The sequence below is a fragment of the Drosophila erecta genome, unplaced genomic scaffold (genome assembly GCF_003286155.1).
Source record: "Drosophila erecta strain 14021-0224.00,06,07 unplaced genomic scaffold, DereRS2 tig00000246-arrow-arrow-pilon, whole genome shotgun sequence".
NCBI classification, from domain to species: domain Eukaryota; kingdom Metazoa; phylum Arthropoda; class Insecta; order Diptera; family Drosophilidae; genus Drosophila; species Drosophila erecta.
Window position 1 is genome coordinate 1,141,199 of NW_020825214.1, and position 25,955 is coordinate 1,167,153.

Genomic DNA, 25,955 nt, shown 5'->3' on the forward strand with positions numbered 1-25,955 from the left:
TACCAACTCCCTCAAGGGAAATTATCCAATACGTTAGGAAGTTAACCGAGACTACAATCTTACAAAATTGTCACGAATTAAATGGGAATATAAAAATAAATGGAGTTAAATTATAAGAATGTGTTCACACTATAAACTAATGCGTACACTTAATGAGTTCAATTCGGGTGTTTTTATCTAACTGACTCGCTACTGCGAGGGCATCGCCTTTTATTCATTTTTACATAGGTTCTTATCATCTAATTATATAATGCAGCGCTTGTAAGACGCTGCAGTCTGCGTTGGTCAATGCAGCTGAGGTTTATCTTAAATCTATGTTTGAAGCCTATGACCGCGCTAGTCACCTCCCGCGTGATCATATCTCTTGACACTTCGGCAATAGACCACTGCAATCGTACTTATCTGTAGTTGCCACTTATGCTGTCCCGTGACATGTTTGCAGCCCTTAAATAGAACATATTTATAGTTTGTCTACTTATCATGTCTAAACACATGTTTAGACATTCTCCGGGGGGAAAAATGCACGGCCAGTAGTCGTCTATCATTTATGCGTTCCAGCTCCAGCTGGTTTTGCTTCGCTAACAGGAAGTTGACAGATCTTGTTTAGCGATCTTTTTACTTCCCCATGGCTTGTTTTAACCGTGACTACCCGGACTTTATCATCTTGTCCTTTAGTCGTACTAATGATTCTTCCCATTGGCCATCTTGCAGGGTGAGTATTCTCATGTTTTATAAGAACCAGCTGTCCCTCCTTCAGATTTGGCTTTACTTGCCGCCATTTGGTTCGCTGTTGCAATGACACCAGATACTCCTCTTTCCATTTCTTCCAAAAATCACCTCTGATGCGTTGAATAAGCTTCCATCTATCCAATTCCCAAAAGCGTTTCAGGTCCTTTAGATTTATTGATGTAGTGGCACTTATAATTTTTCGCTGCTCGACTTATATTTCCGGACACAATCCATCCAAATTTGGTTTTTTGTCCCAAGATTCCATTCACGGTTTTTATTTTCTCCATCATAATCAGGAGAAATAGATCCACACCTATCACCATGTCAATTCTGCTTGGCTCGTTGAATCGTGGATCTGCTAGCCTGTAGCCCTTCCACTCTTTGTTGATATCAATATCAAACTTTTTGCTGGGAAGGGCTCTATGGAGTGTTGGTAAAACCAATGCTTCCGTTGATGCTTTGAAGCTGCTTGGAATTTTTGGTTTGATCGTCAGGTGGACACTTTTTTTTGATAGTTAAGTAGTCTGGGAGATACCTTCGACCTCTATAGTACTCCTTACTCTGGGAATCCTTAATATTTGTGCTGCTTCCTCTGAAATCAGTGTCTTCTGGGATCCACCGTCAATAAGCGCCCTCAACTCGTTGTAACCTCCAGCTATGTTTTTCACTAAAACAACAGCTGTAGCCAATAGTGTGTCTTGGCCTTGCTTAAGGCTATTGCTGTTGATACTGCGTCGATTGCATGTAATTTCCTTTCTGCAGTCGATAGCATTATGCTTTCCAAAGCATCTAAAGCACATGTTGTTCTTTTGAACGAATTCTTTTCTTTTTTCGATCTATTGTGCTCTGAATTTGAGACACTTTATCATATTGTGGCCATCCTTAGAGCAAAAGGCACACGATCTAACTTGCACTTTTCTAGTAGCAAGCTAAGCAGTATTTTTGGTAATGGCGTTTACTGAGTTGTATTGTCGCTCAATAAACTCCAGTACATCTTGTAAGGACTGTATAGCTCTTGCCTTTTTTACGTGCTGTTCATACAGCTGCACGGCTTCTGGCGAAAATTTCCGAAGCAGAATTTCTGCTAAAATTACGTCAGCAGAGCTTCCTATTTTTCCTTTTTGCTTTATGATGAATATGCTCTCGGTCGCAGTATCCAAAAACTTCCCTAAATTTTTCTCATCATGGGGCAGCAAGCACTCCAGCTCCATTAATTTGTTGAAGTGTTGGGAGAATATTTTTCTGCTATTCTCATAGCGTTTGCAGATAAGCTCCCACGCTGCTGCATAGCTAGCTGCTGATCCCGTTATCAAATGGCTAACCACCATTTGAGCTTCTCCTTTTAAGCAGGCTCTTAAATATCCCAGCTTCCTTGTGTTGCTGAGATCTTTCCTGCTGTCTATTAGTTCAGAGAACAGCTCGTAAAATGTTGGCCATTCCTTCGCATTTCCATTGAACGTTGGAAGGTCCACTTTTGGGAGTTCTGGCACGTCGCAGTTGGAACTTTTGAACTGTTCCAACTTCATTTGAAGTACCATCTCTAGTGCGGCAACTTCAGATTGCAGAATGTCTGCCTCATCCTGATCAAAGATAGTTCTGTCATACTTGTTTTCAAGCAGTTTCAGTGTGTCCGTCACGTTGGACCAATGACTTTTCATCATTGCCAGCTGCTTGACTAGTTCAATCTCACTTGAACTATCCAGGGTTTCGTAGATTAGGCTCATCTGTTGCCTCACCCTGTCCGCTCTTCTCTCCACCAGTTGAACCAGATTATCAACTGGACTGGAGCTCCGAGCTGATGCGGTATCAGATAATTTTGATCCACTTGGCATATTTATTTCTTCAAGTGTTTCTACCTTTAATTGCGACTCTGTGTAGGCCTTGACAGTATCCATAGTTTTAATAAATATTTTATCATTAAAATATAGATGATCGCCAACTCCCAATTTTACCAGCGCATTGTTGTTAGTAGTAAATCGAACTACCAATGCTTCTATTGCTGGTATAGATGCCTTTTCCTTGATTGCTTGCAGTATTTTGTTCTGCAGCTCTCCTTGGTCTTGCATCAATTTCACAGATCTTTCCGACAACATCTTGGGAAAACAATCACTGTGACTTTTTTGTGCTTTCTGCTTGTATTCTTTGACGTGATTCGTTGGAGGATTTTTTGATTGGTCGCCCAGTTGACCTAGCTGTGCCTCGACTCACAGCTGATTGATCAGTCAAAGAAAAGCAAGAACACAATGTTTCACCTTATAGTCCTAGTACTTTAAGGCGTGGTCTTTTATTCTGTGTTTCTTACCACTGGTGGGGGAAACAACAGAATCACTCGAATAACCTTGCTCTTTTTACTTTGAAGCGCTGGTTTTTCTTCTGTGTTTCTTACCACTGGTGGGGGAAAACAACAGAATTTCTCGAAGGACCAAAATGTTCACACTATAAACTAATGCGTACACTTAATGAGTTCAATTCGGGTGTTTGAATCTAACTGACTCGCTACTGCGAGGGCATCGCCTTTTATTCATTTTTACATAGGTTCTTATCATCTAATTATATAATGCAGCGCTTGTAAGACGCTGCAGTCTGCGTTGGTCAATGCAGCTGAGGTTTATCTTAAATCTATGTTTGAAGCCTATGACCGCGCTAGTCACCTCCCGCTTGATCATATCTCTTGACACTTCGGCAATAGACCACTGCAATCGTACTTATCTTTAGTTGCCACTTATGCTGTCCCGTGACATGTTTATTGCAGCCCTTAAATAGAACATATTTATAGTTTGTCTACTTATCAGAAATATAAACATGTGTTTAGACAGAATGAAACTATCTAATGTTAAGATTGGAAATGTTATATTAAGCGAAAATTCCGAAATGTCCAGCATTTGATTAAACTCCATTGTATTTACCGATTAATGTCACTAAGATAAAAAATGGTAGAACATAATGACGTTTTAAAACTAATTTCAGAAAATAATTAATTTTATAAAACAATAATAATTGTAATTATTGTTATTAGCATTTTTCTTTACCTATAAGAAATTTCTACACTAAATCTCTTAAATCTTAATCGCTCTTATATTAAAAACTTAGAAAACAAGAAAAAAAATTATCCCACGCAATCCACATCAAATATAAACAACAACATCCGGAGGAAGCGATGCCGCTCTCCTTACAGGCACTCCAAATCATTCGTTATTGTATACAACCAATACTATAAGCGGGATAGATCGGTCTCAAAATCAATGTAAACAAAAGGGCATCACAAGAAATACAGGAAATACAGAAATATATTTGTTGCAAGAGTTAGCCTCAATAAAGACGTAAACCTATTTCATTGATCTTTTTATTATTTTATTTTTATTTTTTTATTTCTTAGCGTTGTTCTTAATCCACGGGACGGGACATTTGTTCGACTCTGTTTAACTTTAAACATTTCACTATATATGTAAATATACATAGAGACGATTCCATAATCCTATGTACAAACATACAAACACAGTATATGAGTACGCACACAAACACACATTCTAAATAAGACATTAAAAACTCTTGAAGCTGTCAGATAGCACTGTAATCTCTAAAACTTAGTATGTATCGATAGTACATACAGCAGTCAATAAAAGTATCGCATAAAGATACGTATATACTCAACCAAAGTGCACGTGTTTTTACTCAAGCGGGAATAAACTTCAATAGGTTATGGGCCCAGGGCACACATACATACATATACATGTATAGGCCATGCGTTTCTTGAGTAAAGAAGTTTCGAGAAGTTAAAGTAATAGCGGCGTTTGCATTACGAGTGCAAGCAGATGGAATCGGAGTCGAATTGCTAATCAGAAAATATGAGTGGCCTATACCAAAGCGACAAATTGGAAGAAAAGAATTATGATTCTTGGCGTATACAGATGCGCAGCTTACTGGTATACGCAGAGCTATGGGACGCGGCATTAGGCGCGTTAAAACAGGATGATGCAGGTGAAAATCCAAATTGGGCAAACCGTGACAGTAAGGCTCTGGCCATGATCACCTTCAGCGTTAAAACTTCGCAACTAAGCTATATAAAAACGTGTACGTCATCGTTTGAAGCTTGGACTAAACTCAGAGAGGTGCTAAGGTTCAAGATGGAGGATGGCCAAAATGTTTCCAGTCACCTGAATGCTTTCAGTGAGGTTTTGGATTAACTGTCGTCGGTGAGAATTGACATAAGTGAGGAGCTTCTGAGGATGTCTGAAGGCAGAGGGAAAAGGAGTGGTCAAGATAAAGACAGATCGATATACCCTTGTATTAAACGACGTACAATATGTTCCTACAATGAAGGGAACCTTTATGTCTGTAAGTCAAACCGTTTCTAAAGACAATTTGGTGCACTCTAACGAAAGGCACGCTAAGATTATACAGAAGGGTGAGTGTATATTCCAAGTAAAGAAAACTGGAAATCTGTATACATTCGATGAAAAGTCCAATCAGTGTTTTGCGGCTTTCAGCGCCGATAGTATTATATGGCACATGCGATATGGTCCTATCAATTATCGCAGTCTATCCGATATCGTGAAGAAGAATATGGTTCGTGGAATTGAAGGCTATAATTTCCCACAAAATACATCCTGTAAAACATGTATGTTGAGCAAAATACATGCTCAGTCTTTTCCACATAAAACGGAAAACCGAGCCAGTGAAATATGGGAACTTATTTATACATATGCGGCCCGTTTAGTACACGATCACTGGGTGGCAATCGTGTTTTCTCACGTTTATCGATGACAAGCCTCGTCGCATATTTGTTTACTTTTTGAAAGGCAAAGACGAGGTATTCTTAAAGTTCGTGGAATTCAAGACACTTCTGGAGAGGCAAACTGGAAAGCTTCTAAAGTGCATACGCAGCGACAAAGGAACGGAATTTGTAAATTTGAAAATTTCCTGACAGCGAATGGGATCAAGCGGCAATTGACAATCCCATACAGCCCACAACAAAATGGAGAGGAGCGGAGAGGACTAACCGTACGTTAGTTGAGATGGCCCGATGCGACGAAAGCTCACACAAACAAGACAAGATCGGCATAAAAAATTATCACAGCATTGACGAATTCATAGGCGCGGAAGACGGTGACAGCGATGATGACGGCGCAGGGGACGAGAACAACTCCCAGGATGAAAAAAAAGTGGGTCCTGACAGACCTAAACTTATTCGCACGGGAAAACCTGGACGCCCGCGAAAGCAGTTCAATGTCTTAGAAGCGGCAATTGGCTGTGATGTATTTATTCCGGTAAGCTACAAAGAAGAATCAGATGTCCTGATTCGGAATTATGGTTGGAAGCAATGAATCGAGAGTACAAGGCTCTTATGAACAACCCGACTTGGAAGATAGTAGATCTTCCGAGAACACAACGAGCTATAGGCTGCAAATGGATATTCACTGTGAAGAGGGATGCCAACGGGCAAGTCCAGCGATACAAGGCACGCCTAGTAGCCAAGGGCTGTTCGCAGCAGTATTAAGGAGTGTAGAACAGCTGCAACTCCACTGGATGCAGGATTCCAAATCACATGCGACAAAGAGGGATGCTAAAGAGGTGCTATCATCAAGGCCAGACATTTTACATTCAGTATATAAATTGGCGCAGCTTAACAAGGATCCCCACTGTGAGCATTGGACAGGAGTAAAACACGTACTCAGATATTTGGCATCGACAAAGAATCTAAAATTGCATTATAAAGTTACCAATGACCCTCTAATTGGTTACGTGGATGCTGACTGGGGAGGTGACAAAAGTGATCGAAAATCATACACAGGATACGTATTCTATCTGGCTGGAGGACCAATTTCATGGAAATCTAAAAAACAACGCAGTGTAGCTCTCAGCAGCACAGAAGCGGAATACATAGCGTTATCATCCGCATGCAAGGAGGCGATTTCATTAAGACGACTTATAATGGAAATTGGCTGCGGAGAATCTGGAGCATCGACAATAATGAGCACTGACAGCAGTTGGCAAAGAATCCTGTACATCTTTCAAGGTCAAAACATATTGACATCAGGTATCACTTTGTAAGAGATATCGTTAAGGAAGGGCAGATTATTTAAAAGTATCTTTCAACTAAACAAATGATTGCAGATATAATACATATATAATATATAATATATAATATATAATATATAATATATAATATATAATATATAATATATAATATATAATATATAATATATAATATATAATATATAATATATAATATATAATATATAATATATAATATATAATATATAATATATAATATATAATATATAATTATTATATAAGAAATATATAATATTAACGAAGAACCTTCAGAAACAAAAGCATTGTGAGCTTACGAAGAAGTTAAGTTTGTACTAAAATATAACTATCATATAACTATCATAATAATAATAACTATCATATAACACTGTAATCTCTAACGCATATTATGTATCGATAGTAGCAGCAGTCACTAAAAGTATCGAATAAAGATCATTCCATACGTATAAGGTTGTCAAATATCTCCCTTTGGTAACTCCTATTTGGTAACGATACCCTTAGCAAAATAAAACGCGAAATAAATCGGTTGCTAAAGTCATTTTTAAAGAAATTATACTCAAGTACGGTGTAATGAAAAGATCATTTTGAACTGAATATAACATCAACTGCACTCCACCATCAGTCTTCAGGAACTTAGGAACGTAGCCACATGACATTTAATGAGTACATTTGCTGAAGACAATCTGTAGACAAAACAGATTGGAAAGTAACATTACACCATCAATAGTTCATGAGTTCATGTTCGGTAGACTTCCAAAACAATTTACAAATTTCAGTAGAATAGAGTAGTAGAATATACATAGTAATCCCATGCATAATTTGGATGACCATTTTAGAGAAGGTAAAATTAGATTAGAAAAAGCATATAAAAGAGCACGGCTCTTAGAAAGTTAAGGCGTGGAACAAGTGCGATAGCCACATAAACTAATATTGCCATTTCTTGCAGTGGCCAATATTGATGTTTTGCGTTTGGCATTCAGCTACTTGGTTTCCATTTTCGAAGTCCAGTAACTTTTCTAGTGCTGGACTAGGAAGACCGTAATCTTTTTACATAGAAATTTAGGACTAGGGAATTTAATAAGAAAATTTAGAATTTCGGAATTATGTAAAACGTTAACGCTAGACACTTCTAATAATACTATCAAACTTACGTTAATAGCTGTCTGTCTTTGAATTCGTTAATATCAAAATTGTCCAGAATCCAGAATTTAATTTTGGTAGGTTTAGCGCTGGACTCCGAACTAAGCAGCTGGGGCCCATTAATTCACAATGTAACTGACCAGTATGAAAAAGACGGAGTGTTGAGGTAGTTTCGTAGTTCTCTCCGATAACGGTTTTTTATTCTTTTCGCGCTAATTTAAAATATTCACTCACAAGTTATCGTAGAATAAGTGCTCAGTCACAAGAAGAAAGTTCGTAGCCGAAGCAGCAGCGGTCCCTAATGGAAAAAAAGACTCCCTTTGGATAAGAGAGCGGGTCTCTTTCGTTTAGGGACGCCTGGAACTAACACACGAAATTGGTGTAAACATCCTGCCCGCCTTGCAATGTCCTAGATTGGAAAAGGATCCGAGCCGCCTCAGTGGGTATAGGTGCCGGAAAGTATCCATCCTAGCATGTACTCTGTGCTACCAGGCGCCCGTTATGGCTTGGCATGATACCTGTTTGAATCAGTGTTGGGTACACATCCACACCCAGCACAACGGATGTCCCTGACGGCCGGTAAAAACTCGTGTCCGCCAAGAAGATGTTGGTGAACACCGTTCTTGCGGAGCCAGGCAGATCTCGGGCAGGAGTCCGCATCCGAAGTTGCTCCTCGTCGCGAAACACCACCACCGCGAACAAGTCCGAAGAGGATGAATTCTGACAGACTCGGCAACGGAACGATCGAGTTCATCGAGAACATCAGTGAATAAGCTTTGGTTACGATGAGATGGCATGGCTGGGAAAAAAAAAGTTGAAAACAAAAAGGAAGACTGCAGGATAGAACCAAAAAAACATTAGTGATTAGTGGATACGTTTTTTTTACAGTTGTGGACACGGAACGCGTAGACTCTGAACATGTTTGTCAGCAAGAAGGAAGAATTATTTTGAAATCTGCCGTTTGAGGATACCGCAGGCCCGTCTACGACGCGAACGTCGTCATCAGAGCCAGGATAGACCCTTTGAATGTGCCCTAGTCTCCACCCGTACGATGGCACGTTGTCTTCTTTCACGATGTCCATATCACCTTCAACAAGACTCCGGGTTGGAATTTGGCACTTGCTCCTCTTCAGAAACTTTTTCAGGAATTCAGCTTTCCATCTCGATGCGAAAAGCTGGCTAAGGGCTTTGAGACGCTGCCACCGGTTTAGAATAGAACTGGCTTCGCCGGTGATGGGAGGTTCGGCGGAGACGAGTATAGTTCGCTTATAAAAAAATGCCCCGGAGTACCAGCGAGGATATCAGATGGATCCTCTGACATCGCGGAAATCGGTCTGGAGTTGAGACATGCCTCTATACGATACAGTAGAGTGGATAACTCTTCAAGGGTTTATTTAAAGTTACCTGTCGTCTAGAAGTGAGTCTTAAAACTCTTGACTACTGCTTCCCACAGACCTCCCATGGGGTCTCCCAGATTGAAATGCCAGGATAGGCTAAACGACGTGCTAACCTTTGCCTTAATTGTATCGAGGAAGTCTTCTATGAGAGCTTTTTCCGCGGCCACAAAGGTCTTTCCGTTGTCGGAATAGAGATGGAGGGGACTCCCTCAACTGGCCGCGAACCTTGAGGTGGCCTCTAAATGAATGACCTTCGTACTGAAACACAGGAAGAGGCACACATAACCTTTGGTAATTCGACAGGCGCGACCTGAGTAGCTCTTGACATCAAAGGGTCACGCGAAGTCGAGCCCTGTGTGCGTACCCATTAAGTGAATGCTACTCACCTTGCAGGTCGGGGTCACCCGTTTGATCAAGGTCCGCAGCTTCGGAATCCAGTATCCCTTCCGCATGATTTCCATAAGCTGAAATAATATAGATACATAGAGGAAATGTATGGAAATAAGGTGAGTGAACGTGACCAGAAAATCGGATAGTTTGGAGTGATACGCCAAAAGGATAGGAGGACGTAACGACTCAGATGCAGTCAAACGACCGCATAACCTCATGACACAATCAGAATCCAGAAACGGTTGAAAACTTGAGGATACAACTAGACGTGGGAAGCTGTTTCTTGGATTGCATGAGGTTCTATTCCTCTGGATAGTCGGCACGGTAAGTTTGCCTAATAAACACGAGTTAATTTCTTTACTGTTCAAGTCGAGATCAAGGTCCACGCAGGGCCATGCCACCATAGTGCACTACTAGCCAACTCTTTAGCCGTTACTTCACGACTGGCTATATCTGCAGGGTTGTGCTCGGAACGCACATGCGACCATTGACTGGCATCTGTATTTAGAACAATCTTAGTCACTTGATTTGCTGCGAAGGTTGTCCATTGATATGGTTGCCAGTTCAATCATGCCAACACAATAATGAAATCAGTACAGAGAAATTGTACCAAACGCGGGACGCGAACTTTGTGGAGAGAACTATGGCTGCGAAGGAGATCATGCCAACGGTTTAGTAGTTCTGCAGGAAGAAACTCATCCCATCCAATGTTGGCTAACCAAATATCCTGCATTATGACCTTGGTCTAAACCACAAAGGGGGAAAGCCATCCAGAGGGATCGAAAAGCTTTGCGATTGTGTGTGTGTGCGGAATATAATCTGCCTATACATCTTGGTGATATCGGATTTCATATACAAATTTGAATATCCGCCACTTTAGAATCTGAAGGGTGAGATCAGACAGCAGTACTGGCACTGTATAAAGGATGTCATTCAAGCTGGGACATTTGACGAGGGACTGGATGCGTTGAATACCACACGGACCTTTGTAGTCGTACTTTCGGGTTTGAAAACCGCGTACTGTGTTCGTATTTGGAGGCATGTGGCCAAGGTCTATGTACTCTTTGATCAATGAGTCATAGGTGTCTTTGAGAACAGGATCCCTTCTCAGGCGAACCTCATTCTTTAGGAATTGTGCGAGAGCGAACGATCGATAATGCCCCAAGTTGATGTCCTCAGAATCCTTAAAGGATAGGGTAGGGTATTTCCCGTCAAGAGATTTGGTTGTCGTTCGAACGAAGTCTTCTTCGCACTAGTTGTCAGACTCTACATGGAAGATCCTCCACCTCCCAAAATTTTGTACAAAGTGGTAGGTTCCGAATCGATAGATATCTTTGTAGTAAAGGACGAAACCATACTAGTGGCCGTGGAAACTGGGCCGGTTAAAATCCACCCGAAAATGGTCTCTTGCCCTAGCAGTGACCCACACAAGATTGTCTTCAATCCTGATAGGAGGACAGACGGTAAAAAATATCCGCACCTATCAAAAGGCCAATCTGGGAAGGCCGGAAAAAAATGGATCCGCCAATGGAATATTCGGAAGTCTTCCGAGAATGCTGCGATCGATTGTACTCGTCGGCAGATTCCCGGCCAGATTAGGCAGCACCAACGCAGTCTTGTCGATCTTGAGCATTGGCTTCGCCGGAGTGCCCATCTGCAATTGACATATTCTTTGCGAGACACTTGAGTTGGCTTGGTTAAGCCTCGTGATTCTAGTTCTCACGGCTTGAAATGAAATCTTGATTCGAATCGCAAGCTTCTCAAAGATGAAGGTGTCTTGGGAGCCTGAGTCTTTCAGAGCACATGCGGGAAAGTTTTCTCCGAGGTGACATACTTCGTCAATCGCCGTTCCGAAAAGGATCACCTGCCGATTGAAGACGAAATGAACTGAAGTGTTCGAGACGGGCTGTACAGGATTGTGAGCCTGCGGTGCGCTAATGGAAGTAGAAGGATTTTGTTTATGAAGCAACATATTGAGGCGGCCTTTGCTCATAAAACATTTGTGAACTTGGGGAAAAAATCATCTGGAGAAAACGGGGACAAAGCCTAACTGGATGAGGATCTCTGGAGCAGAGATCACAGGAGAGAGCACGTGAGGCGACTTGCGCGATTTAACCTTTCTAGGCTGTCGATTCCTATGCTTCTTTGAGTGTTGTAGGCCGGAAGTATAAGGTCGAACACCTTCAATCGCTTCTAGTGTGCAATATCTTTCTTCGAGAAAAGAATTCATCTCGTCCCAGGCAGGGATTTCAGACTTGTTGCTTAAAGACTGCTCCCATAAGGAGAAAGTGACCTTTGGCAGCTTGGACGAATACAAAAAAATCAAGAGGCAATCCCAATTTTCTGTGGAGACCTGCCAGTGTTCCAGGGCAATCAAACACCCTTGAATCGTGCTCTGAAGATCCTTTAAGGCCGTTCCTAAGGTCGGGAGATTTAAAAGGATCTTTAATTAGCTATTTACTAAAAGTCGCTTGTGTTCAATGCGATCTTGAAGCGCTGACCATGCGGATTGGAACCCGTCATTTGTAAGTGGAGATTTGCTAACAATAGCGTGAGCTTCGCCGCTAGTTTTATCGTTCAAGTGAAAAAATTTTTCCACTGGAGTCAACCAGGAATTGTTAACGTAGATAGCTGTGAATAAGTCACGGAAAGTGGGCCGCGAAGATAATCGGCATCGAAGATTTCTGTGTCGCATGGCGGACGACTGCCACCCCTTGAGAAGCCTCAACCTGAGCCTGCGAACTGGAGGCGGATAGACAGTAAACTGGATTTAACTGGGACGCCTATCTTTCGTAAACCTGTTACTCGGTTTACTAGTTACTAGTTGTGAAGCTGCAAAGGCTTCCGCTACTTCCTTCGTAAAGGGCTAATCTGGAAACTTTCGTACTCCCGCTCAACTTTTTCCCATAATGACTGATTGGATCTTTAGTGTGAATGGATTGAGCTCAACTTGTATATCATAAAAAGTTGGCTTTCAAATTTACTGAGACGATCGCTGGTTGCTATAAATTCAGGCATCGGAGCGGCTAGAGGGCCTTTACTTTTGGACCTTAAATTTCCCGGGCTAGGCTCCCGCCTCTGGCCTTCTTTCGGAAGCGCTAACTGAACAGCTTCTCTCTTCTGACTCGCGTCCTTCGGAGTTGACTGATGTCCTCCCGCGCCTTCAGACATAATTTAATTCGTTTGGGAGCGAACACAAATAGAGGAAACGTGTAAATCTCGCCGGGGCTTATCACAATTAGGTGAAACGTATGAATCTGCTGAATTGATTCTTAAAATAAAAGGATGGAAAATAATACTTTTAGTTATTTTATTATTTATTATTGTTTACATACAACATTCAAGGATATCCTGTAAGATTGGAATAGCAAACCTGTATTGACCCTCAGTATTAGAGCCAGTAAATCGATTCGAGTACCGTAAAAGTGACTGAAAAGTAGAAATACGAGATGGTAAGTCGATCCAAATACAGCTAACTAAAGTTAAAATGTAAAAACCCGTAACAATAATTTGATCTGAGGACTGTCAAACTGAATGGAATGTAGAAGTGTAAATTTAACGCAGTGTAAATACAGTGTTACTGTAGATGAAATTAGATGTATGTGTATTTATGTTACGGGTGCATTTTCATAATTGGAATTGGGAACCAAAAAAATAAATGTTTATGTATATTAAGTGCAGATTTGCCCAATTGGAATTTAGGAACCAACTAATAATTGTATATTTTTATGTTATGTGTAGATCTGCACATAACCAAAATTACTTGTGTTGCGGGAGTTGGGAATATATATGTATGTATATAATACGTGGAGGAAATGACAATGGATGTCAATGACAATGTAGCGGTCGGCAAACGGATTACACTAGGAAATTGACGTCGAATATGTGTATGTACTTAGCTGTCGAAAACTATTAGTGGAAGATCCGGCCCCGAAGGACCATCAGCTGTAGCGTTTGACTCCCAACTAAGCTGCTGGGACCGATTAATTCGCAATGTAACTGCCCAGTAGGAAAAAGACAGAGTGTCGAGATAGTTGCGTAGTTCTCTTCAATAATTGCTTTTCATTCATTTCGCGCCAATATACAATATACACTGAAAAGTGCTATCACAAGAAGAAAGCTCGAAGCCGAAGCAACAGAAAAAAAGTGAAAAAGAAAAGTGTGGCCAGCGGTCCCTAAAGAAAAAGATAACTCCCTTTGGATCCCCTCTTCCGTTTAGGGATGACTGGAACAGGCACACGAAATTGGCGTAAGCACGAGGGATCAGCCTTTTAAAATGTTTTCTAGGTCCGTAATTAAATTTCTATTCTTGCCAGAATAATTTCTAAAATTTTTTTGTCTGTTTCGAATTTTTGGATTTGATTTTTGATTCGTAACAGCTGTAACTCTTTCAGACGTTTCTGAAATTTGATATTAAGTTCTGTTCGTCAATTTTCCGTTCTCATTAGCTGTTCTGGATTGAATTTTATTTGCTTTTATTTGTTAAGGTTGTGAGTATAGGAAATAACTTTTAGTGCTGTCCCGATTAAGCTAATACTCCTAGCAGTCCTATGCTGGATTTTTAAGCTGTCTACCAGCCTGCGAATATGCGTAATGGTGTCGTTATAACTGGTGTCCTGTCCGTAAATGTTTTTGTCATTGTTCCTGCCTGGTCAGCGTAGTCCTCGTAAGTCATCATGTTCTTAGAGTACCTAATGCGTAAGACTCCCATATGACAATTTCGTTGTCTTCTATCGGGATGTAGTTCGCGTTCGTGTATTCATTAAGTTTTACCGTCGGCTCCGTCCTAACAGTCGTAAGTAAAAAAACTAAGATAAAATTTCCTTACCTAGAAAAATATAAAAAGAATAGAAAAAGGGGTCAGTAATCTTGTGATGATGGTTAGCGTAGATTGTCCTTGCCCTTCCCTTTTTAAGACCGTGGTCCCCAGGTCTGCTTCAATCCTTTCAAAAAAACATATTGGTGAGAGCTTGTTTCCTAGACGTTTGTTTCTTTGTTTCTAGGAACATCTTTTCACTAAAACCTTTTACGTTTTCAAGGGTATTTTCTTGGGCCTATGGGATTTTTTTGCTAAGACTATTGCTTTTTCGGTGGTTACTGAGCAAATTGAATAGTTATATTTGTTGGTTGCCAAAAGAATTAATTCAGTAGTATCGTTTAAGTTGGCTTCTAGTTTCAAGTACCTGGCAGGGTGCTATGAAACCATTCTACTTTACTATGCTATGTAGAGACGGGGCGTTGGAAATGGGGATATCGAATAGATTCCTTTCCCCTTGTATTCCCTTTGCTCGGTTGTATCTGTTATATCTTGTACAAAGCTTTTTGTATGCTTGAAGGAAGTGGCAGACAACAATTTGACTAGTTGGTGTTGGGTAAATGCTAAAATGTATTTACAACCTCGGCATTGACTACATCTTTACATGCATTAAGAGATTTTATGTGGTTAGCAATTTTTATTATGTGTCTCACCTTGCATGTAAGCAAGATAAATGTGTCTACCGAGAAGCAGTTTCCTTCTTCAATTATTATTTGATTCTTGAAACAGTTTACCCGGTTGTCCGTTGTGTCCATTGTGTACGTTAGCGACTGTTCGCTGTGTATGGTTACTAAATCAGATTCTTGTTTGTCTTCTGAAACTTTTATGTTTTGGCAAGAGTAAAGACTCTGTACAAATAGTTCCTGTGGTTTTTAGTGCCCCATTCTCGCTCTTTGCAGAATTTTTTTTCACTTTCTAGCGTGATATATCATGCTGATCTGGCAGCCATCTTGATAGATCGTCAAAGATTTCATTCAGCACGTCGACCGCTTCTCTCTGTTCCTTGGTCATGTCGATGTAAATTTTCATTGAATGATATTTGCTTGTTTTTCTATATTCTCCCTTTAGAATACACGTTAAAGGCCTTTCGATTGCTGTGAAGTCTTTTATAAAGCACCTATAGTAGCTTGTTAACCCCAGAATATATCTGAATTCATAGCTCGCCTTCTGCCACTATGAACCCCAAGTACTCAACACTTTTTTTGAAGAACTTTGATTTTTCTTGGAATACTCTCATGCCTGCCTCTAACAGTTTTGTTAAAACCCGATTCTCGTCCTTAACATGGTCTTCTTTTGTTTGGGAGAATATTATAACGTCATCGACATACTCGTAGCATATCTTTGACATCGTCGGTGACCCTTTGGAAAATGCTAGTGGCATTCTTAAGCCCAAAAGTACGTTGTTTATTGACAAGGCTGTTTATACCTGTTACTTATAGAGTAAAACAGTATACTAGATTCGTCAAAAAGTATGTAACAGGCAGGAATCATTACCGACCATATAATGTATACATATAATATATATTCTTAATCCGCATGTCCGTTAGAACGCCTTGATCTTAGAAACTACTGTGAAGAATCACATTTTCTTTATTTATCATCCCTTACATATTACTAACTTTCATTGTTCACGATGAACCCCTGTAAATATTTTGTTAAGCATAGTAACGCAGTAGATTTAAGTAATAATTTAAGTATTATAATATGAAGAATGAAATTTTTCCTTATCATTATCCTTTACATATTATTATCTTTCATAGTTCACGGAGAACCCCTGTAAATATTTTGTTAAGCATAGTAACGCAGTAGACTTAAGTAGTAATTTAAGCAAGTGATAGATTTAAGTTAGCCCTATGTGGCCATCCAAAACGTTCGAATTAATTAGAAGAATAGCAAAGTCTCCCGCCGAAGCCAATACGCAAGCCACGATCGGGTCGTAAGGAAAATTACCAAAGCAACCACAACGAAACCCAACAAAAATTAATTTTTGTTTGAGTTTTCAAGTTTAAGTTCTATTTGATTGATCTCCGCATACTCATGCAACGGGCGGGATAGTACATCGCCCAAGAACTTGAGCGCCTGTACGAAAATTGGCAGAGTACCAACTGTACACTCGGCGTCAGGATTTTCGAACGCTCACGGAACTGACACAACTTGTGGTAAATTTTGAGATAATAAGGAGCCGAGGAGATTGAACCAGCTAAGTATTCGAAAGCGCGAGGGGTTCTGGCCGCGGACATACCCCAACCATGTAAAACACAACATTGAACCATCGTGCGTGAATCAGAAATCCCGATTAAGATGCCTAACGCATGCGGAAACTGTGGATAAAACGGCCATTTTTAATGGGAGTGCCGACAGCCTCGAGTGTTCTTCTGCTGGGACTGCGGCAGACGTGGCCTTCGCACCATAGAATGCTGTCGGAGATCGGAAAACGGCTACGGGCCTCGAGCCCCGAGCGATTCTCCAAGCCAGTAAGTCAAGTTTTAAAGTTAGAGCAGGGCCGGCTCCAGGCACTGGTCCGCATCAATGAAAAACCATTTAAGGCCACCCTGGATACCGAGGCCACGCGGAGATTCATTAGAGCAGCTGAGATCGGTTGCAGAAGAGATTGGCGAGAGATTTGCACACGGATCCGATTGGCCGATGGATCCCATCGTGATCTTACGCGAGGCCTGGTAGTAACCATTCACCTGGGTTACTAACAGGTAAAGCTGTTCCTGCTAGTGATGCCTGCTATACTGGACCATCTCCTGATAAGGATGGGTTTCCTTTGTGGCATTAAGGCCACCACCAGCTGCGAAGGAGAACTATTGCAACTGGACCAGAAGAATGGATTACCCAACCACCTGGGAAGCGACGAGAAAGCAATAGAGGTTTCAGCGAGGTCACCGAACGAAGAGTACGTGGCTGCTCCCCTTGGAATCTTACGAAGCGACGAGGATACCATGGATGTTTCAGCGAAGGACTTGGCACCGAACGACAAGCGAGTGGCTGCTCCCCCTGAAATATTACGAAGTAACGAAGACACAGTAAGCTCGAAACGATACTACACTAGATGGACGCGAAACCGCCACGAAGCCACAACAGCAAGCAAGGCCCAAACTAGTTGGACTTCAGCTTTGTCCCGAGGAAAAGAGGCGGCCCAACAGCAGAACGCTTGTCCGGGACCAGCTCTATCGCAATCTACCAGAAGGGACAGATTCGGGATCCAGTTCTTAAGGGCGTGCACGAGCCTGGGCTCGATCAATCGCCATTGCTGGCCATTATCAACACCACCCCGGACGTGGCAGCTGCCCCAGAAATAAGTGCTTTTCTTCAGACCGAACTAGATAAATTCGGCATTCTAGAGTGCGCATCTAATACCGCGGCGGAACACCACATCGTTATGCGGGATGACAAACCCATCAATCACCGATATTACCCGAAAAACCCGGCAATGCAAGCAGTTATAATCAACAGGTTGACGAACTATTGCGTGATAGGTGGATCGAACCGTCTAAGAGCACCCATAGCGCTGGTCGGTAAGAAGACGTGTGATATCCGCATGTGCGACAATTAAACGTGTGATCAGTACCCGATGCCTACCCATTATTCGATGCCTAATTCATCATATACAGGAACGTTTGCGAAACACGCGGCTTATCTCAACGCTCTAACTTAAGAGTGGATACTGGCAGATCTCGGTTGCACCCGCCAGTCGCGAATAAACCGCTTTCACCGTATCGGGAATAGGCCTATTTCATTGGAAGGTGATGCCATTTGAATTATATTCGGCCGCGGCGAAGTTCCAAAGAGCTCTCGATAGTGTTATAAGTGCGGATATGGAAACCTCGGCACTCGAGTATTTAAATGACACGATCGTCATCATCTTCGCCAAGTCTTTAGGCAAGCCAATCTGAAACTCATCCGGGACAAATGTAGTTTTTTCCAACGGAGGCTGAAATATTTAGGGCACGTGATAAGTGAATCACAGATTCATCGCCGCGATTCGTGAGCTACAGCCGCCTACGAATGTTCGTGAACTACGATGCTGCCTCGAAGGCGGAGTGGTATCGCTGGCTTGTCCCGAATTTCGCAGTCATCGTTCAACCCATATCCACACTCCTCTGCCAAGGCAAGCAATGAAGTTGGGACACGGAACAAGAGTTAGCTTTCAAAACACTGAAGACACGACTTACTGAAGCCCCAGTACTCGCGTGCCCGGACTTCACTCAGAATTTTTTTCTGTAAACCGATGCTAGCGATCACGGGTTAGGAGCACTACTGCTCCATCGACGATTTAGAACGAGTTCATAGCATACGCCGGCGTTTAACGCGGGCCGAAGAATACTATTTGGTAGCCGAATGCCTCGCGTTCGTATGGGCTATCCGGAAAATGCGATGTTACTTTGAAGGGTATCGGTTTGAAGTCGTGACTGACCATCTGGCGTGTTAAAATGGTTAAATTCTATTGACAACTCCACCGGACGGATCGCAAGTGGGGGCTCGGGGTTCAACAGTAACAGTTCGACTTTCATCATCAACGAGGGAAATTCAACGTGGTTTTGGACTCCCTTTCACGTCAACCTTTAGATACCGTGCAATAAGCCGAAGTGGAATCCTTCCAATACAAGTGGATCTGCGAGATGACACTTCGAGCAACCCAAGAACCATAGAAATTCCCCGACTATCGAGTCGAAGGAGGACATCTGTAACGAAGGAAATTAACGAAGGAAATCAAGTCCCCAGGACGAGGATCAAGTCCCGTGGAAACTGTGTGTTGGCCAGGAGTACCGCCAACGGGCTTTACAGGAATGCCATGATCACCGGACATCTTTGGTCAAGGAAAACCACCAAACGAGCCTTACTGGCCAGGTCTCTTCCGGGAGGTTACTAAGTATGTACGACGGTGTCCAAATTATCAAAAATACAAGCCAACTTAAAACCGCCGGTCGAATGTTCACACGCCAAGTCACAGAACCGTTGAAATGGAATATGAACCATGGAAATACTGTGCCATTGGCATTTTTGGATGCGTTCGCTAAGTGGGTAGAACTGTTCCCGCTTCGGAAGGCAACATCCCATCTTGAGCGATCCTTTCGAGACAGGATTTTGAGTCGCTTTGGTAACCCAAAACGTATTTAACAACGGGTTCACTAGCAGGTCTTTTAAAACGTCCTGTAAGAACCTTGAAATTGAGCTTCAACACACGGCCCCTACACGCCGCAACAGAAAGGGCAAACAGGACCATAAAAACGATGCTAGCCTTGTACTTGAATGTACTTGAACACTTTGGATGAGTGGCGGTCCAAACTTAGGTTAGGTATAAGCTCGAGCATTTCGAACACAACAGGGGTTCAGTCCGGCCTTCATAGTGCAAGGAAGGGAACTTAAACTTCCCAATACCCTGTTCGATCAGCCACACCTGGTCACACAGGCGCAATCGGATCGCTGGTACTCCTTCGCTGCCACGTACTATCCAAGAGAAAATTGTTAGACTAAGGCATTTGTATACCTTATTAGATACATAGAAAGGAGATATATTTTGTATATGCTTCTACGTATGAATTGTCTTTTATCATACTCGTAGCAAACTTTTTTAATTTTTGTGTGTTTACGTTGTAAGCGAAGTTTGGTATGAATTTTCGATTTAATCCACACAGTCCTAGGAATGATTTTATTTGGTTCAAAGTTTTTGGTGTTGGAAAATTAATTATGGCACTTAGCTTTTTGGGGTTAGGTTTGTGGTGGTTACAATGTGACCTTAGAATTCTGGTTCTTTTCTCATGAATTTGCATTAAACTATTTGTAATGTTAACTTCGACTTAAATTTATCTATTTGTTCAAAATAAATAGATAAATAGTGTTTTCCTTTCGTAAAAAATAGCTAATAAAAAAGCCTAATAGCTCAACAGTGAGCAATATGGAAATTTTGATTTACAGGCTATAATGGTCCGTATAAATAAGTATTCAACTTCAGTAATGTAATTACTGAACCTTTTTGAATTTCCACCATAATCAGGAATCTTCTTAATTTGGTAAAGAACTACTTTACGTGGTTTTCAGAAAGTTTGTATGTAACTAGGTTTGTCATCTTTATGTTTTCTTGTATTCACTCACAAAGAGAATGCTTATTGACCGAATTGGATTTTTAGGTTTAATTGCTTTGTGCACCGCACTTACTTCTTTTGTGGATATCTTATCTTATTTTCACTGTTTTCGCTAAGTATTATCCTTTTTAAATTAGTAGAGAATCTTTGATAAAAGATATGAAAATCCTACCGACCGAAATCCTACTTAAGCGTACGTCTCAAACTGAACCTAACTCCTAATTTTAACTTCTACAATCATACCTTTTTAGCTGTTCTATGTGTGACGGTTTTAATGGGAGGGCGTACGGAACAAAGTTTAATAATAAGGTAGTAATAAACAATTTTAAGTTTATATGTAAAGTTCATTTGTAAACGCTAGCTAATTCGAGCGGCGATTTTATCTAACGAATATTAAAATAACTTGTTAAAAAAAATAATAGGCACGGCATCAATTTTATTAATATTTTATTAGATCATATTACAACGAAATTGACCAAAACAATAGTCAAATTCGTTTCTTAGATCAAAATTGATTTCGAACTGAAAATCGTCTTCTACCAGAACTACGCACACATGCACACTTTTTTGCTTACTGCTTTCACTCACACAAGCAAGTGAACTTTACGCGTGAGTTACCGATACCGCATTACAGAGTATATACGATTCGGTACCACCCGCCAAGCCGCCGAGACAGAGTTCATTGCTCACATAAACAATGGAATGTGCTACTATGTTGCAAATGCCGACCAAGCACTTTGACAGGATGTCAGTTGCGACAGTTCTCATAAGCAAAACTAGAACTGCCGCATCCACACTTTATTGGGTACATGTTGAGAACGAAACACAAATCTTGTAAACATTTTGTAGCTTAGCTTTAATTTCTAAAATAAAGAAAGAGTTAGTTCCATTTTGGACACAACCAAAAACACTTCGGCTTTGGCTTGTTATTAATCTGACTTTTGGGAAAACATTGGCTGGCATCCATACTGTGACTTGGGACCTTTTGAGCTAACCGGAAATCTACAAACTACACCTAGCCTAGGAAAGGTTTGGTAACTGGCGCAGTCGGCTTTCGGAACCTACAACCCCAAGGATGAACATCCTCATAACCATAGTATTGTAAGTAATTACTAAGTGATGTGAAGTGATGTGAAAGTGTTTTAAGAATGAGAAGAATAAAAAAAAAAAAATCTATAGACTCAAGCTTTTACAAATGCCCTAATGCCCCGTATAAAATATAATTAATAAATAAATCAACGTAAATGTCGCACAAATAATTCCACAACGAAAAGATAAATGCAAAATGCAGGCAAATATACATAAGTGTAAAAAAAAAAAAAAAAAAAGTAAAAAAAAATATAATAAGTACAGTTCATGCCAACTTGGTGTCAGGCCATACGCCCACACATCGCTGGGAGCTTGTTGCTACCGAACAACAAGTTCGACGTGGTTTTCGAGCCTCAACAACGTGTTCGGTGTAGCATGCGAACAGCGATGACACCAACGGTTGGTACACAACCACTGTAGCAGTTGCATCGACATGCTGGACGCAAATCGGTTCGCTGTTAGAAGTCAAGCAACGTTTCGACACGCTGGCACGACGCGAATCGGTTTGAAGAGGTCACTGAAGCATACGATGAGGCTGTTGTGACGGTTGTCTCAACCAGTTTGTTCGAACATGTACAATTGCCAGCTACGTCATACGACACAACATAATGCAGCTAACTGAGAGCCAACGAGGCAAATACAACAAAAAAAAAAAAAAGGGAAAGAAAATTATAATAAAAGTCATGTAGAAAACAAAAAAGAAAGAGAAAGTATACAAAATAAATGACAAATGTGAATCACATCTAGTGCTGGACGCGAAACAGTTCATCGTGGAATAGGTCATTGAAGCTAGTCAAGACTTGACATGCTGGACGCTACGGGAACTGATTCGAATTGGTCACTGAAGCATAATTTGATGCAGATTCATAAAAAAAAAAAAAAAAAAATAATAATAAAATAATAAATATAAATACAACAGTAACAAACATGCATACATGCCCTATCTTTGTTTAATGTTCCTCAACACTTCTCATTCTTATAAAACAACCGAAACATAACTATTAAAAAAAATTTTTTTAGGAAACAATAATGTTGTCACTACTAATTACAGATATTAAACTCACATAAATCAACGAAAGAAGTCCACACATACATACATTGAACACTACACTACACTACACTACACTACACACCATATCTTTTTAAGTAAAAAAAAAAAAAAAAAAAAAAAAAAAATAATAAGGTTTGTGTGCTCAAATAGTATTTTGCTTCAAGCAAAATTTGAAATTTTAAAATCAGTATTTTATAAAAAAAAAAAAAACAATATTACTTCTGTAACAGCGTTAAATTTTATATTCAGTATTTGATATATTAAAAGAAATTTTTCTCGCTTAACTAAGACCGTTCTCTTTCAATTAGACAGTTAACAGTTAGCAAAAAAAAATTTCCTCCTTAATGTCTAAAGTAAAAAAAAATCCTCCCAGGTACTAGGACCAGACTCAGAACTGCCGTCAGCCTAACCGATATTTCGGAAGAAACTGAAGAACATCAACTCGAGCCAGTGTTAGGTTTACCTTCTCCATCGTCAATGAATTCGACACAGAGCTCCTCAGTATCTAACCAAGCCGCGGTATCAGTAAACCAAGCAGACATGTATTCGTCTCTTAAAATTCCGGACCCAATTCGTTTTCTACCGCCTTATGACGGCAATCCTAATAAGCTTAGCGATTTCATTAATAATGTGGAAGAAATTCTTATGACAATCAGGGAAACAGATAAAACACCGTACGGACGCACTCTCTTAAGAGCAATTAGACAGAAAATTGAGGGTAAAGCTGATGATGCGATTCATGCAGCTGGAGCCGGTCTTAATTGGGACGAAATTAAGGATGCATTAATTTTGTTCTGTTCCGACAAACGAGACGAACAAACCCTTATGTCCGAACTACATGGCCTTGCTCACTCTCAACTTCCAATACAAACTTTGTTTAAAAGGATTTGCGAACTTAGGTCAGCTTTCTTCAAACTAATTGATACTTTACTACACGAACCAATACTAATCAGATCAAAGAAGGAATTTTTCTCAGACACTTGTTTAAATATTTTCTTAACGGGCATTAGAGGCCCACTAGGCCCAGCAGTAAGGTCCATGAAACCTACCAATCTCCAAGAAGCATTCCAATGGGTCATGAAAGAAAGGGAAATTTACTTCCAAGAAAATAAAAGGAAGCAAGAAACTAGGCAAATAGAGTACAGAAAACAAACTGACTTTCGTGGTAGATACCCAAGACCATATCAAGGGTATCAAAGGTCTAATTACGAAACTAGAGATTTTGGAAGAAAGAGGGACTATAGACAATACCCATCGAACGAGAGAGACAATTCTCCACGTAGGAAGAATAACGTACCGGCAATAATGCCAAGAGATCACCAAACTAATCGTTCTTACGAACGAAAGGGGTTCGAAAATCCAAATTCCTATAGAAACAGGTTCGAAAATCCAAACTCTTACAAAAACAGATTCGAAAATCCAAACTCCTACAAAAACAAGGGGTCCATTCATAATTTGGAACAAACCGCAAATGAATTTGAACACAACCCTCAACTTCACAATATAGACGAAGTCTCAAATTTTCCACCAAGTGCCTCGAGAGACAGACAGGATACTTAGTTAAGAAAAAGCCCGGGTCCCCCCTACCCTACATTGTTATCCACCTAAAATCTGGATACCCTTTAAAATTTCTAATAGATACAGGGGCGACCATGTCATTTATTAACCCAGAATTGATATCTTACCCAGACCAAATCAACTTAACAGACCCAATTTCAATTAAAACCGCACTTAACGTGCATAAAGTTTACCAAAAGACAATAGTAACCGTATTTAAAGAATTTTCCGATAACACACGTTATCAATTCATCTTATTTAAATTCCACCCATTCTTCGACGGACTAATCGGTATGGACATTTTACAAGAATTAGATGCAGTAGTTAATATTCCAAGGGCAACTCTAGAAACTCTACGTTTCAATATTAAACTACACACACAGAGGACAACACAACCTCAGAACTGCACGTTATAGACGAAATATCTAAAAATATAGTTAAGTTACCCGTTAGTATCGATAACGGTGAATTCTGGTACGAAACAACAAAAATTTCTGACGATCTTCTCATATCAGGAGGACTATACCTAGCTAGCAACAACTCGAGTTTTATGGAAGTAGTCAACGTATCACAAAATAAACAGAAATTGTGCGTAGATTCAAAACTACAAGTCGAGAAATATACCGGGAACGATTTTATCGAGATAAATGCTATATCAGAAAGCAGTAACAATATGCCAAAAGACAAAACGAACATTATTAATAAATTAAGGACAGATCATTTAAACGCTGAAGAGTTTACAGCATTAAAGGACCTCTGCAAGAAATTCCCGAAACTTTTTCACAAAGAGGGAGATAACTTAACGTTCACTAATCTTGTTAAACATAAAATACAGACTACTGATGAAATTCCATTACATTCAAAGCCATTCCGTTACAGCCCTGTAGAGAGACAAGAGATACAAAGACAAATCGCCAATCTTTTGGAACAAGACATTATTAGACATAGCCACTCCCCCTGGGGTGCACCCATTTTTCTTGTATCAAAGAAACCTGACAGGTAACAAAAAATGGAGATTAGTGATAGACTACAGGATGTTGAACGAAAAAACCGTAAAGGACAAATATCCTATGCCAAATATCAATGACGTTCTAGACAGAATTGGTAGAGCCAAATATTTCACAGCTCTAGACCTGGCTAGCGGATATCACCAGGTGGAAATGGACCCGAAAGATATTAGCAAAACAGCCTTTTCGGCAATTGAAGGGCATTTCGAATTCGTGAGAATGCCTTTCGGCCTCACTAATGCCCCGGCGACGTTTCAAAGAGTGATGGACAACATTTTAGCAGACCTTAACGGTAACTGTTGTCTAATATATCTCGATGACATTATAGTCTTTTCATCATCACTCCAAGAGCATGTTAATGACCTAAAGTTAGTATTCGACAGATTAAGTAGAGCAAATCTGAAGCTTCAACCTGAAAAATCCGAGTTTTTCAGGAAGGAAATTAAATACTTGGGCCACGTAGTTACTAGTTCGGGCATAAAACCCAATCCTAAAAAGCTAATTGCTATCAAAGCTTTTCCAATACCAAAAACTAGAAAACAAATTAAGTCCTTTCTTGGATTACTTGGCTACTACAGAAAGTTTATAAAAGATTTCGCAGCAATCACAAAACCACTGACACAACAATTAAAA

The 25,955-nt window shown here is 40.4% G+C and overlaps 1 protein-coding gene across 1 annotated transcript in view; it reads left to right on the forward strand.

Annotated features, from left to right (window-relative positions):
* Nucleotides 1–25,955, forward strand: part of LOC26526371 (lachesin) — a 182,502-nt gene that overhangs the window by 58,742 nt on the left and 97,805 nt on the right. The window lies entirely within an intron of this gene.